The sequence below is a fragment of the Delphinus delphis genome, chromosome X, assembly GCF_949987515.2.
Source record: "Delphinus delphis chromosome X, mDelDel1.2, whole genome shotgun sequence".
NCBI classification, from domain to species: Eukaryota; Metazoa; Chordata; class Mammalia; order Artiodactyla; family Delphinidae; genus Delphinus; species Delphinus delphis.
In genome coordinates this window covers 95611441-95626184 of record NC_082704.1, presented here as the reverse complement: position 1 = coordinate 95626184, position 14744 = coordinate 95611441, and the positions used below count along the sequence as shown (strand labels likewise).

Sequence of the window (14744 nt, the reverse complement as noted above, 5' to 3'; positions counted from 1 at the left end):
TGTATAGGATCATGTCATCTGCAAACAGTGACAGCTTTACTTCTTCTTTTCCGATTTGGATTCCTTTTATTTCCTTTTCTTCTCTGATTGCTGTGGCTAAAACTTCCAAAACTATGTTGAATAATAGGGGTGAGAGTGGGCAACCTTGTCTTGTTCCTGATCTTAGTGGAAATGCTTTCAGTTTTTCACCATTGAGGATGATGTTTGCTGTGGGCTTGTCATATATGGCCTTTATTATGTTGAGGAAAGTTCCCTCTATGCCTACTTTCTGCAGGGTTTTTATCATAAATGGGTGTTGAATTTTGTCAAAAGCTTTCTCTGCATCTATTGAGATGATCATATGGTTGTTCGCCTTCAATTTGTTAATATGGTGTATCACGTTGATTGATTTGCGTATATTGAAGAATCCTTGCATTCCTGGAATAAACCCCACTTGATCATGGTGTATGATCCTTTTAATGTGCTGTTGGATTCTGTTTGCTAGTATTTTGTTGAGGATTTTTGCATCTATGTTCATCAGTGATATTGGCCTGTAGTTTTCTTTCTTTGTGACTTCCTTGTCTGGTTTTGGTATCAGGGTGATGGTGGCCTCGTAGAATGAGTTTGGGAGTGTTCCTCCCTCTGCTATGTTTTGGAAGAGTTTGAGAAGGATAGGTGTTAGCTCTTCTCTAAATGTTTGATAGAATTCGCCTGTGAAGACCTCTGGTCCTGGGCTTTTGTTTGTTGGTAGATTTTAATCACAGTTTCAATTTCAGTGCTTGCGATTGGTCTGCTCATATTTTCTATTTCTTCCTGATTCAGTCTTGGCAGGTTGTGCATTTCTAAGAATTTGTCCATTTCTTCCAGGTTGTCCACCTTATTGGCATAGAGTTGCTTGTAGTAATCTCTCATGATCTTTTTTATTTCTGCAGTGTCAGTTGTTACTTCTCCTTTTTCATTTCTAATTCTATTGATTTGAGTCTTCTCCCTTTTTTTCTTGATGAGTCTGGCTAATTGTTCATCAATTTTGTTTATCTTCTCAAAGAACCAGCATTTAGTTTTATTGATCTTTGCTATTGTTTCCTTCATTTCCTTTTCATTTATTTCTGATCTGATTTTTATGATTACTTTCCTTCTGCTAACTTTGGGGATTTTTTGTTCTTCTTTCTCTAATAGCTTTAGATGCAAGGTTAGGTTGTTTATTCAAGATGTTTCCTGTTTCTTAAGGTAGGATTGTATTGCTATAAACTTCCCTCTTAGAACTGCTTTTGCTGCATCCCATAGATTTTGGGTCGTCGTGTCTCCATTGTTATTTGTTTCTAGGTATTTTTTGATTTCTTCAGTGATCACTTCATTATTAAGTAGTGTATTGTTTAGCCTCCCCGTGTTTGTATTTTTTACAGATCTTTTCCTGTAATTTATATTTAGTCTCATAGCGTTGTGGTCGGAAAAGATACTTGATACGATTTCAGTTTTCTTAAATTTACCAAGGCTTGATTTGTGACCCAAGATATGATCTATCCTGGAGAATGTTCCATGAGCACTTGAGAGAAATGTGTATTCTGTTGCTTTTGGATGGAATGTCCTATAAATATCAATTAAGTCCATCTTGTTTAATGTGTCATTTAAAGCTTGTGTTTCCTTATTTATTTTCATTTTGGATGATCTGTCCATTGGTGAAAATGGGGTGTTAAAGTCCCCTACTATGAATGTGTTACTGTTGATTTCCCCTTTTATGGCTGTTAGTATTTGCCTTATGTATTGAGGTGCTCCTATGTTGGGTGCATAAATATTTACAATTGTTATATCTTCTTGGATCAATCCCTTGATCATTATGTAGTGTCCTTCTTTGTCTCTTCTAATATAGTCTTTATTTTAAAGTCTATTTTGTCTGATATGAGAATTGCTACTCCAGCTTTCTTTTGGTTTCCATTTGCATGAAATATCTTTTCCATCCCCTCCCTTTCAGTCTGTATGTGTCTCTAGGTCTGAAGTGGGTCTCTTGTAGACAGCAAATATATGGGTCTTGTTTTTGTATCCATTCAGCCAATCTGTGTCTTTTTGTGGGAGCATTTAGTCCATTTATATTTAAGGTAATTATCGATATGTATGTTCCTATTCCCATTTTCTTAATTGTTTTGGGTTCGTTATTGTAGGTCTTTTCCTTCTCTTGTGTTTCTTGCCTAGAGAAGTTCCTTTAGTATTTGTTGTAAAGCTGGTTTGGTGGTGCTGAACCCTCTCAGCTTCTGCTCGTCTGTAAAGGTTTTAATTTCTCCATCAAATCTGAATGAGATCCTTGCTGGGTAGAGTAATCTTGGTTGCAGGTTTTTCTCCTTCATCACTTTAAATATGTCCTGCCAGTCCCTTCTGGCTTGCAGAGTTTCTGCTGAAAGATCAGCTGTTAACCTTATGGGAATTCCCTTGTGTGTTAGTTGTTGTTGTTCCCTTGCTGCTTTTAATATATTTTCTTTGTATTTAATTTTTGACAGTTTGCTTGATATGTGTCTTGGTGTATTTCTCCTTGGATATATCCTGTATGGGACTCTCTGTGCTTCCTGGACTTGATTAACTATTCCCTTTCCCATATTAGGGAATTTTTCAACTATAATCTCTTCAAATATTTTCTCAGTCCCTTTCTTTTTCTCTTTTTCTTCTGGAAGTCCTATCATTGGAATGTTGGTGTGTTTGATGTTGTCCCAGAGGTCTCTGAGACTGTCCTCAGTTCTTTTCATTCTTTTTTCTTTATTCTGCTCTACAGTAGTTATTTCCACCATTTTATCTTCCAGGTCACTTATCCATTCTTCTACCTCAGTTATTTTGCTATTGATCCCATCTAGAGTGTTTTTCATTTCGTTTATTGTGTTGTTCATCGTTGTTTGTTTCATCTTTAGTTCTTCTAGGTCCTTGTTAAATGTTTCTTGCATTTTGTCTATTCTATTTCCAAGATTTTGGATCATCTTTACTATCATTATTCTGAAGTCTTTTTCAGGTAGACTGCCTATTTCCTCTTCATTTGTTAGGTCTGGTGAGTTGTTATCTTGCTCCTTCCTCTGTGGTGTGTTTTTCTGTCTTCCCATTTTGCTTATCTTACTGTGTTTGGGGTCTCCTTTTTGCAGGCTGCAGGTTCGTAGTTCCCGTTGTTTTGGTGTCTGTCCCCAGTGGTTAAGGTTGGTTCAGTGGGTTGTGTAGGCTTTCTGGTGGAGGGGACTAGTGCCTGTGTTCTGGTGGATGAGGCTGGATCTTGTCTTTCTGGTGGGCAGGTCCACGTCTGGTGGTGTGTTTTGGGGTGTCTGTGGACTTATTATGATTTTAGGCAGCCTCTCTGCTAATGGGTGGGGCTGTGTTCCTGTCTTGCTAGTTGTTTGGCATAGGATGTCCAGCACTGTAGCTTGCTGGTTGTTGAGTGAAGTTGGGTGCTGACATTGAGATGGAGATCTCTGGGAGATTTTTGCCGTTTGATATTATGTGGATCTGGGAGGTCTCTTGTGGACCAGTGTCCTGAAGTTGGCTCTCCCACCTCAGAGGCACAGCACTGACTCCTGGTTGTTGCACCAAGAGCCTTTCATCCACACGGCTCAGAATAAAAGGGAGAAAAAGTAGAAAGAAAGAATTAGTAGAAGGAGAAAGAGAGGAAGGAAGGAAGGAAGGAAGGAAGGAAGGAAGGAAGGAAGGAAAGAAGGAGGAGGGAGGAGGAAGGAAGGAAGGAGGCAAGGAAGGAAAAAAAGAAAGGAGATAAAGTAAAATAAAATAAAGTAAGATAAAATATAATAAAGTTATTAAAATAAATATATAATTATTAAGACAAAAAAAGGAAAAAAAATTCAAACAACAAAAATAAAATGGACGGATAGAACCCTAGGACAAATGGTGGAAGCAAAGCTATACAGACAAAATCTCACACAGAAGCATCCACATACACACTCAGAAAAAGTGGAAAAGGAGAAAAAATAATAAATCTTGCTCTCAAAAGTCCACCTCCTTAATTTGGGATGATGGGTTGTCTATTCATGTATTCCACAGATGCAGGGTATGTCAGGTTGAATGTGGAGCTTTAATCCGCTGCTTCTGAGGCTGCTGGGAGAGATTTCCCTTTCTCTTCTTTGTTCTCACAGCTCACAGGGGCTCAGCTTTGGATTTGGCCCCGCCTCTGCGTGTAGGTCGCTGGAGGGCGTCTGTTCTTCGCTCAGACAGGACTGGGTTAAAGGAGCCGCTGAATCGGGGGCTCTGGCTCACTTAGGCCGGGGGGAGGGAGGCGTACGGCGTGCGGGGCAGGCCTGCGGCGGCAGAGGCCGGCGTGACGTTGAACCAGCCTGAGGGGCGCCATGCGTTCTCCTGGAGGAGTTGACCCTGTATCCCGGGACCCTGGCAGTGGCAGGCTGCACAGGCTCACCGGAAGTGGGGTGTGGATAGTGACCTGTGCTTGCACACAGACTTCTTGGTGGCGGCAGCAGCAGCCTTAGCGTCTCATGTCCGTCTCTGGGGTCCACGCTTTTAAGCCGCGGCTCGCGCCCGTCTCTGGAGCTCTTTTAAGCAGCGCTCTTAATCCCCTCTCCTCGCGCACCAGAACACAAGGAGGTAGAAAAAGTCTCTTGCCTCTTTGGCAGGTCCAGACTTTTTCCCGGACTCCCTCCCGGCTAGCCGTGGCGCACTAACCCCCTGCTGGCTGTGTTCACGCCACTAACCCCAGTCCTCTCCCTGCGTTCCGACCGAAGCCCGAGCCTCAGCTCCCAGCCCCTGCCCACCCCAGCAGGTGAGCAGACAAGCCTCTCGGGCTGGTGAGTGCTGGTCGACACCCCTGTTGCTGCGCTCTCCCCTGTGGCACCGAAGCTTTCCCCCTCTGCCACCCACAGTCTCCGCCCGCGAAGGGACTTCCTAGTGTGTGGAAACCTTTCTTCCTTCATGGCTCCCTCCCAGTGGTGCAGGTCCCGTCCCTATTCTTTTGTCTCTGTTTATTGTTTTTTCTTTTGCCCTACCCAGGTGCGTAGGGGGTTTCTTGCGTTTTGGGAGGTCTGAGGTCTTCTGCCAGCGTTCAGTAGGTGTTCTGTAGGAGTTGTTCCACATGTAGATGTATTTTTGACCTATTTGTGGGGAGGATGGTGACCTCCATGTGTTACTCCTCCTCCATCTTCCCGGAAGCCCTTCCTCAATATTTTTGAGCACAGTATTTATAAATATTAATAAAGTTCGTTTTTCCATGAAAAAAACATAAAGTTTCCAGTGGCAGTTCTCTTATTTAAATAATACAAATAATGGGTAAAGGTGGTCAAAAGGTAAATAAATTAATAAAATGGCAGGGAATCATCCACTGTAAACATAGAGTATGGGAATTATGGAAATTATTGTTTCTTTTACCAAAGTCAACTATCTTATTGTATTAGTTTATAAAATTTTCATCTTTGTTTACTAGTTTTGGACTACTTATATATTGCAATGACTGCTTATTTTTTGTTTGTTTCTTTTTAAATTCCTGGTTCTTTATTCTGCTGCAAGTAATTTTTAAGATATTTTCAAATTAAAAACTAACTAAATAATCCAGTTAGCAATTATATATAATGTAATTTCTATGCAACACAGAGACCAACATTGTGTTCTATTTTAAAATCTTCAGATTTGAAAAATTATAAATGTACTTTCTCTTTTTAAAATTTTGCTTTGTATATTTTAAGGCAATGCTGTTTGGTACATAGATATTTATTTATTTTTAAATATTTATTTATTTATTTGGCTGCGCCGGATCTTAGTTCAGCATGTGGGATCTTCATTGCCGTGTGCGGGGTCTTCATCATGGCGTGCCGGATCTTTAGTTACGGCATGCGGAATCTTTAGTTGCAGCATGCAGAGTCTTTAGTTGCAGCATGTGGGATCATTAGTTGCAGCATGCAGGATCTTTAGTTGAGGCATGTGAACTCTTAGTTGTGGCATGTGGGATCTAGTTCCCTGACTAGGGATCGAACCCAGGCCCCCTGCATTGGGAGAGTAGAGTCTTAGCCACTGGACCATCAGGGAAGTCCCTAAGCGTACTTTCTTAATTATAATTTATATTGTTCTTGCTGTCTTCAAATGTTTTTCAAATTTAATGCCGTCTTTGCTAGATTTTTCAACTAGCAATGGACCACCCTGACTGTGCAGTGGGTTGACAGTTCCAAATATAGTCTCTGCTGCTCATATAATAAAATCTCCAAAGGGTTTTGTTTATTTTCAAGAAATTTGTTATTTGCTCTGGTATTCTTATATGGTATTATATTAGTGTTATGGATATCCCTGATGATTTGGGGAGCATAAACAGTAAGGGTACAACAGAAATGGGATCTCTGTTTCTTACACTGCTATTGGCATTTTTAGAGACTTTGGGATTCATTGACCATATTGTAAAGATTGCTTCTAGGGAAAATCTCATATACCATATAAAGCATTTGTATCCTTAAAACTAAGTCTTTCTACATCTACATGATCTCAGATGAATTGATTGAGTGGAGAGGTTCTAAACTTGTATCGTCCAGTTTGCCAAGTAATGTGACAGTGCGTTCAGTTCAATTCAGTTAAGTGCTAGGCATTAAAGGGAAACCAAGTGATAGCTGGTAAGACTAGTATATATTCCTCAAATGTGAATGCTGCTGCTTCAGTCCATGGTAAGCTAGTCTATGCATCATCCCAGTCACAGCCTGATTTTACCAACATTTTGTTCTCTATATGACAAAAGGACATGGATAAAAATAATTTCTGCAAATACTCCTCATATTAACTTCTTTCTGAAATTTTAAGTTCCTTTGCATTGCTGAAATCCCTTAATAAAATTGGATGGGTGGGTGGGTGGGTTGATGGAACGATAGATGGATAGATGGATGGATGGATAGATACATACATAAATACATACATACATACATACATACATACATACATACCAAGACAAGAACTCTAGCCATTGACACTTTTTTTTTACATTGGAAAAAGATGTTCACGTCCATTTCATTCCTCCAAGGAAACATTTTTGTTTTCCTAGAATTTTTCTTCCTTAGAATGAGTTCTGGGCTATACTTCATTTTGTTTTTAGTAGTTTCACTGTTCTTTTCATTATCTTTCTTTCAAAACTGGTGACAGAAACTAGACAGGAGTTAAAAAAAAAAAAAAATTTAAAAAAAGGGTCTTCCTGTCAGCAAAGAATCTTAACCTGCCAGGTTTTCAGTTTGAAGCTCATTCTTGTGTACACATCTAATTAGGTCGAGTAACCAAAAATGAGACAAGAGTATAGGTGAATTGTGATCTCAGAAGCCATCCTTCTGCAACGGTGATACATGTATAAGAGTTGCAGTGTTCCTTTTCTCTTTTACTAGGAAGTAATCAAATGTCACCGAAGCAAAATCAAGATTAAACTCTTGAGAAAACAGTCTTAGCTGAAACATTTTCCTGGGTCCTCTGACTGTGATAGTTTAAAAAAAATGGGGGCAGTGGATTAGCATTATTATATATCATAGTGTAGCGCTAGGGAGTAAGGTACTAGTTTACAAATCTATATATGTATAAAATTAGACGTAGGACTTTAGTAAAGGAGTCAAGCTGCAGGGATAGGGCATTAGACTTGCAGTGTGAGAATCTGTGTTCTGGTTTTGACTGTGATGTGGAAAAGCTGTGTTAGCTTGAGCTGGTTTCTGTACTTTCTAGACCCTGTTTTGGACATCAGAAAGAATGAAAATCAGTTTTACCTAATAGGATATTTTTTGAAGAACAAACACAGTTGTGCATGTGAAGAAATGTCTAAACACTAAAGGTATATACAAGTATTGTTTATTAGTATTACTTGTATAGGTGAAAATAGGTAAACCCAAAGATGGATTCCTGATTTTCTTCAGTTTTAGATGAAACAAGACCTAGTACACTGCCAGTACATGCCAGGAAATATATTTCTGAAAAATGAGCAAAGAAATAAATAGCAGTTATTTTTCTTCTGAAATCCATTTGTTTTTTAGGTGAAACAGTTATGAGACAAATGATTTTAATTTTCATCAACTACTCGTTGATGAAACAGTCTTGTTACGTTGGTGAATACCTTTTCTAGAAAAGGATATCTTACAGGACAGTAGATATCTATTTCTGTATTTATATCTATATTTTAAGAGTATCCAACTTTGTAGATATCTATAACTATATTTAAAAAATAATGCAACCTTGTTCTTCCTTTTGATATCCCTAATCCTTTACATATTCTATTCATTCAACATTTTAATTTTAAAAAATCAGTAAATTCATATACCACTTTCACAGATTTTGGCATTCCCTTGTATTACCTATATAATAATTTACCTAATTGTATTTTAGTAGAAAGCAGTGTCACTTGTCATGAGCAGTAGCAATGTACTCTGTTCCAGGAACTGTTTTAAGCACTTCACAAATATTAATTCATTTAGTCTTCACAACAACCCTATGAGATAGATTCTATTAATAACCCTATGTTAGAGATGAGTATACTGAGACGTGCAGGAGTTATATCCAAGATCACACCCGCAGTATGTGCTGGAGCTTGTGTTTGAATATAGGGCTTGGGCTCTTACTCAACTACAAAATACTGTTATAAATAGAAGACAACTTTAAAACGTCAATCAGTAAATAATAAAATAAAAATTTTAAATATCTGTCCAGCTTTCACTCAGAAGTATCTTAAATGTCACTGTTGCCAAAAAGGTTTTCCTGGAAGCAGTCTCTAACAAGGAGGTTAGCATGCAGGAATTGTATTAGGGAGAAGTGTATGAGGACCCACAGCACTGGGGGAAGAAGAGGATGAAGCAAAGCTTAACAAAGGGAGGTGGGGACAAAGGTGTCATTTCACACCCTGGCAAGCACCAAAACTAGGATAGTTCTTCAGAGTTTCCCCAATTTGGGATGAGGAAGCCAGAATTTTATATCTCATTTCCTCACCCACAACCCTCCCATCCCCCATCCCATCAATCCATCATGAAATGTAGTCTAATCCTGGAAAGGAGTTTAACCTTGGTCAGGTGACTGTCTTCAGCTGAAGGCAATTCTCCCAGAAAGCTGATATCTAGGTACTGTATACTGGCAATAATCTTGATAGCTTGGGACATAAAGTCATGAAGATATATTCCTCTTTTTACTTGAAGCATTATTCACTTTTCCTGATACTTATATCAATAATTTAAAATATGATAAGATATCAGAGTCAAGGTTCATTTTATTCATTATGTATACCTAATTGTCCTAGCACCATTTAAAGAAAAAGCCATCCTTTCCGTCCTTAAATTGCAGTGACGCTTTTCTCCTAAATCCACTGGCAGAATGTGTATGAGTCTCTTTCTGTACTCTATTCATCTCTAGTTGTCTATTCATATATTTTTGCAGCATTACCGTATGTCTTTACTATAGCTATATGGCAAGTCTTAACACGTAGTAACGTAAATCCTTCAAATTTTTCCTCTTCTTCAACATTTTCTTAGTTATTCTAGATCCTTTGCACTTTCATAATAATTTCAAAATCAGCTAGTTAATTTCCAAACACACACAGGAACACAGATACACACACATACCCCCGTGAGGACTTTGAATTGTATTGAAAGTATACTTTGATTTGGGGGCAACTGGCATCTTAGAAATACTGAGTTATTGAGTCTTTCAATCCAAGAACATGGTGTTTCTCTCCACCTAATTTACCCAAATGGCTATCTATTTCTTCAAGATTTATTTAAAAGCCCATCTTATCCCTACTGATTTGACATGCCAACATTATCATAGACTACACTGCCATATGTACTTGGGTCCTTTCTGGGTTATCTCTACTATTCTACTGATCTGTCTTTTAGAGCCAAAACTACACTGTTTTAATTAGAGAGTCTTTATAATGTGCTTTAATACGTGGTGAAGATGGCTCTTGCATATTGCTTTTCCATTCTAAGATTTTATTAGCTGTTCTTCCCTATTTATTTATCTGTAGGAACCTTATAATAAACTTGACTACCTCCAGAGAAAACCTGATAGAATATTTACTGGAATTATTTTAAATTTATAATTTAAATTATAACTCTATACATATAAGAAGAAATGACATTTCTGTGATAGTGCATCTTTGTATCAATGTCATTTTATGTATTTTCACTAGTTCAGCAGATTTGTGCCTTCAAAAACATTTAAATTTTATTTTTTAAATGTTTTTTGCATGTGTTCTAATGGACAAATCATGCTTAAAACCACTTTAGATCACCTTTTTAAAAAAGTGACAGTATTAGCAATATATCTCATTCTTTTTGTGATATTAGAGCAACAGAAAATATACAATTTGTTTTCACATAATATAAGCTACCTTTATGATCATTTATACTCAATATTTTATTACTGATTTTAAGTGTAACAGCTCACTATTATATTTTCTCTTATTGCTTCCCAAATAACAAAAAAGGCTTTGCTTAAAATAACATTTTACTCGAGAGTAGAAAACCTTTAGTCATTTTAATGAGAAAGGGTAATATAATTAAAAGTACTCATACAATGACTATCATATCGCTTTAGTACTCTTGATATTCCATGATGCAATAGTAAAAGGATTATCACACTATTCAAAACATTTTATACCGTGAAATAATTTCTGTAAGGGATAATTAAATTTTATCTTCAATTTAAAAGAAAATATTTAAAGCCTTAATTTAGATTGTTGTCCACAGAGTAATTGCAATGTTAGGGAATCCTACTTCTGGTTAGATAAAGATTCCTGGCAGAAAGCACATAGGGAAGATACATTTAACTGTGTTGCTCTATTTATATTTTTCTTTAAAACATCAGGCCTTTGTTTTTCCACATAATTTTCTATATCTAATTGAAACTAATCAGATATAATTTTAGTTAGTGTCATTTTTATGTGATTTTTAAAAATGTCAGTGTTCTATTTTAGCTTTATTTAAATATAGATATGTAGGTAGACAGATGGATAAATGTTAGGTAACATCCCCTTCTTTGAAAATTAATGCCTCTGTTGTCAACATGAAGCCATTCAGTTGGCTAATTAAGAAGTCCATTGGGTTCCAGGAAGCAGAACTTTCAGATCTAACATTAATGTTTACATTTGACTTTTTGTAAATTGTATTTTCATAACTTTTGCCAATTTTTAATGATACTGCGTTGTTTTACATCTGCCATTAATTTGTAAAACTTTTCCATATCATTAATTTAAAAACTTTTTAATTGAAGCACAGTTGATTTACAATATTGTGTTAGTTACAGTTGTACCAGCAAAGTGATTCAGTTATATATATATATTTTTCCATTATAGGTTATCATAAGATACTGAATATAGTTTCTTGTGCTATATAGTAAATTCTTGTTGCTTATCTATTTTATGTATAATAGTTTGTATCCATTAATCGCATACTCCTAATTTATCCCTCCCCTCCTCCCTTTCTTCTTTGGTAACCATAATTTTTTTTTTCTATGTTTGTGAGTCTGTTTCTGTTTTCTATATAGATTCATTTGTATTATGTTTTAGATTCCACATATAAGTGACACCATATATTTGTTTTTCTCTGTCTGACTTACTTCACTAAGTATAATATTCTCTACATCCATCTATGTTGCTTCAAATGGCAATATTTCTTTCTTTTTTATGAATGAGTAATATTCTAGTGTGTGTGTGTGTGTGTGTGTGTGTGTGTGTGTGTAAACCACATCTTTTTTTCCTCTTTTTAAAATAAAATTATTTATTTATTTATTTTTTGGCTGTTTTGGGTCTTCGTTTCTGTGCGAGGGCTTTCTCCAGTTGCGGCGAGCAACTCTTCATCACGGTGCGCGGGCCTCTCACTGTTGCGGCCTCTCCTGTTGCAGAGTACAGGCTCCAGATGTGCAGGCTCAGTAGTTGTGGCTCACGGGCTCAGTTGCTCCGCGGCATGTGGGATCTTCCCAGACCAGGGCTCGAACCCATGTCCCCTGCATTGGCAGGCAGATTCTTAACCACTGTGCCACCAGGGAAGCCCCCTAAACCACATCTTCTTAAGCCAGTCATCTGTTGATGGACACTTGGGTTGTTTCCATGTCTTGGTTATTGTAAATAGTGTTGCTGTGAACATTGGGGTGCATGTATCTTTTAGAATTAGAGTTTGTATCTTTTCCAGATGCATGCCCAGCAGTGGGATTGCTAGCTCATATGGAACCTCTATTTTTATTTTTTTAAGGAACCTCTATACTGTTTCTATAGAGGCTATACCAATTTACATTGCCACCAACAGTGTAGGAGGGTTCCCTTATCTCCACATCCTCTCCAGCATTTATTATTTGTAGGCTTTTTGTTGATGGCCATTCTGACTGGTGTGAGGTGATACCTCATTGTGGTTCTGATTTGCATTTCTTAATAATTAGCTATGTTGAGCATCTTTTCATGTGCCTGTTGGCCATCTGTATGTCTTCTTTGGAGAAATGTCTGTTTAGGTCTTCTGCCCAATTTTTGGTTGGGTTGTTTACTTTTTCAACATTGAGTTGTATGAACTGTTTGTATATTTTAGGGATTAATGCCATGTCAGTCACATCATTTGGAAATATTTTCTCCCATTTCATAGGTTGTCATTTTATTTTGTTGATTGGTTCCTTTGCAATGCAAATGCTTTTAAGTTTGATTAAGCCCCATTAGTTTATTTTTACTTTTATTTCTTTTGCCTTGGGAGACTGATCTAAGAAAATATTGCTATGATTTATGTCAGAGAATGTTTTGCCTATGTTCTCTTCTAGGAGTTTTATGGTGTCATGTCTTATATTTAGGTCTTTAAACCATTTTCAGTTTATTTTTGTATATGATGTAAGGGGGTGTTCTAATTTCATTGATTTACATGTAGCTTTCCAGTTTTCCCAACACCAGTTGTTGAATAGACTGTCTTTCCTCTATTCTATGTCCTTGCCTCCTTTGTCATAGATTAATTGATCATAGTTGTGTGGGTTGGGATTATTTCTGGGCTCTCTGTTCTATTGATATTACATTGATCTATGTGTCTGTTTTTGTGCCAATACTATGTTGTTTTAATTACTGTAGCTTTGTAGTATAGTCTGAAGTCTGAACGGTTATGCCTTCAACTTTGTTCTTTTTCCTCAGGATTGCCTTGGCAATTCTGGGTCTTTTGTTGTTCCATATAAACTTTAGGATTATCTGTTCTACTAGTTCTATTAAAAATGTCATGGGGGGCTTCCCTGGTAGCGCAGTGGTTGAGAGTCCGTCTGCCGATGCAGGGGACGCGGGTTCGTGCCCTGGTCCGGGAGGATCCCGCGTGCCGCGGAGCAGCTGGGCCTGTGAGCCGTGGCTGCTGAGCCTGCGCGTCCGGAGCCTGTGCTCCACAACGGGAGAGGCCACAGCAGTGAGAGGCCCGCGTACAGCAAAAAAAAAAAAAAAAAAAGTCATGGGTATTTTGATAGGGATCACATTAAATCTATAGATTGCTTTGGGTAATATGGCCATTTTAACAGTATAAAAAAATATGAATTTTGTCAAATGCTTTTTCTTCATCTATTGAGATGAGCATGTAGTTTTTGTCTTTTCTTTTGCTGATATGGTGTATCACATTGATTGATTTGCGTATGTCAAACCATCCTTGCAACCCCTAATGAATCCAGCTTGATCATGGTGTATGATCCATTTGATGTATTGTTGGATTCATTTTGCTAATATTTTGTTGAGGATTTTTACATCTATAGTCATCAAAAATATTGGTGTATAATTTTTTTTTTGTGGTTTCTTTGGTTTTGGTATCAGGGTGATGGTGGCTTCATAGAATGAATTTGAGACTGTTCCCTCCTATTCAATTTAAAAAAACATTTTTGATATGTCACTGAGAGATATTTCTTTCAATTTATTATTTGTTTATTATGTTTGATTGTAGCATTTTTCCCATAAGTTTTTTTGCAATTTTATGATTAAATAGTCCTGTCTTTTATATTCCCTGGGTCACCTGTCTTGGTTAGAAAGATTTTCTCCTTCAAGCATTGTGAAAATAGACTAGTAAATTTTTTTGCAAGACTTGTAGAGTTTAAAAAATATATTTAAATATATAATTCATCTGGAATTTATCTTTGTATTATATTTGGTGTGCAGAATTTCCCATTTGTTTTTTTCCTTTAGCTAGATAGCAAGTTGTGATAGTATCATTTGTGAAATAAACCAGCCCTTTCCCACTGAATGGAAACACCATTAATATATAAGTTATATATTATATATTAATTATTAAAATTTATATAACTAAATAATAATTTATAAGTTAATTTATTTGAAGATGTATTATGATGATTATAATATAGTGATGCATATTTGAGTATATTAACTTTAATATATTCAGTATTTTAGTATATTAATTAATTGATGCATATGTTAATAAGATAATATATTCATAAATGCATACTTCCAGATCTCTTTATGGTCATTCTATATGTTGCTTCATTAATTAATTTGGTTATAACTAGCCAGTACCTTTTTTAAAATTGTGATTTTTGTGGCATTGTATTTATATCTAATATGGCTAGTCCCTTTCTCTATTCTCAATATGACACAATAGAAACCAGCAATATAAATTATTAATTTTGATGTTGCATAAAATATAGCCCATCATCAGCATAGGATATTTGGGAAGTAAGAACACAATTCTATCATTGACTATATTAATCCATCTTAAAACAGTAATTCTTACAGTTTTATATGTGCTTTTGGTAAGTCATTTAATTTTTCTTGTTATATTACCAGTCTATAATATTTAAATGCTGACACTTACCATTCACCTTAAATGCTTATTTTCACATAA

General features: G+C 36.6%; 1 protein-coding gene across 1 annotated transcript in view; it reads left to right on the top strand.

Annotated features, from left to right (window-relative positions):
* CFAP47 (cilia and flagella associated protein 47) overlaps positions 1 to 14744 on the top strand; it is a 505984-nt gene that overhangs the window by 431190 nt on the left and 60050 nt on the right.